The following is a 1,000-nucleotide window of genomic DNA, read 5'->3' on the forward strand; positions in this document are numbered from 1 at the left end:
TTTTAAATACCGTAGACTCATCTTTCCAGTAGAATAAATTTAGTCATCTTTGGGTGATTTTGTATCCAGTGTTTCGTTTAGTACTTGTTGAGAAAAATCATAGCATTTTAGAGCTGAGAGAGATTTTGGAAAGATCTAGTCAAAAAAGTTAAAAAGCTTGTTGCCCCAGAGTTAGAACCCTAAACGTGACAGGTGGAAGTGGAGGTGCTCTCATGAAATCAGGACTGGGATTTCAAGCCCCTGTTCACTTGGCCTGTACCCTCTGCCTGGGAGATGGTTCATGNTGGACACTTAACCAACTGAACCACCCAGGTGCCCCTAAAATGGCTACTGTTGATTAAACTTCAATTTTATAAAAGAAGAATTTGGGAGACTTTACTTGTCCAAGGTCACCTTCTAGTTAGTGACTGACATGGGGGCTAGAACTGAAATATTAAGCGTGGAGGCAAAGGTTTTAAATGGAGATGAGAAAGGGGCACCTGGGTGGCTCAGTCAGTTAAGCGTCTGACTTCGGCTCAGGTCATGATCTCACGGTTTGTGGGTTTGAGCCCCACGTCGGGCTTTGTGCTGACATGACACCTCAGAGCCTGGAGCGTGTTTCAGATTGTGGGTCTCCTCTCTCTCTGACCCTCCCCTGCTCAAGCTGTCTCTCTCTCTCTCACAAATAAGTAAAAACATTACAATTTTGAAAAAACACAAAACACAGACGCATTTCTTAAAAGGTCCTTGTAATGGGAGAATGGGTAGGGGGAGCGCCGAGGCTGGCACCTGAGGGATCTCTTAAGGAGACTGCATTATAATGAGGCACTGAAGGAAGACAGCTGCTGTGGGCACAGCAGGTGGAAAGAGCTGTTACTATGAGGTAAGTTTTAGAAGACTTGGTCACTGCTAAAGGGGGGAGGCCAGTGATTCCACATTTCTGGTTCAGCTGATGGGTAAATATGATGTAGCAGACATGTTGACTTTAAGATGCCTGTATGACTTCCTTTTAAATATGCCT

The 1,000-nt window shown here is 44.5% G+C and overlaps 1 protein-coding gene across 1 annotated transcript in view; it reads left to right on the forward strand.

The window, feature by feature from the left end:
- Positions 1 to 1,000, forward strand: part of AP1S2 (adaptor related protein complex 1 subunit sigma 2) — a 25,450-nt gene that overhangs the window by 2,017 nt on the left and 22,433 nt on the right. The gene's annotated exons all lie outside the window — the stretch shown is intronic.

The sequence above is a fragment of the Crocuta crocuta genome, unplaced genomic scaffold (assembly GCF_008692635.1).
Source record: "Crocuta crocuta isolate KB4526 unplaced genomic scaffold, BGI_CrCroc_1.0 scaffold657, whole genome shotgun sequence".
Classification (NCBI taxonomy): Eukaryota; Metazoa; Chordata; class Mammalia; order Carnivora; family Hyaenidae; genus Crocuta; species Crocuta crocuta.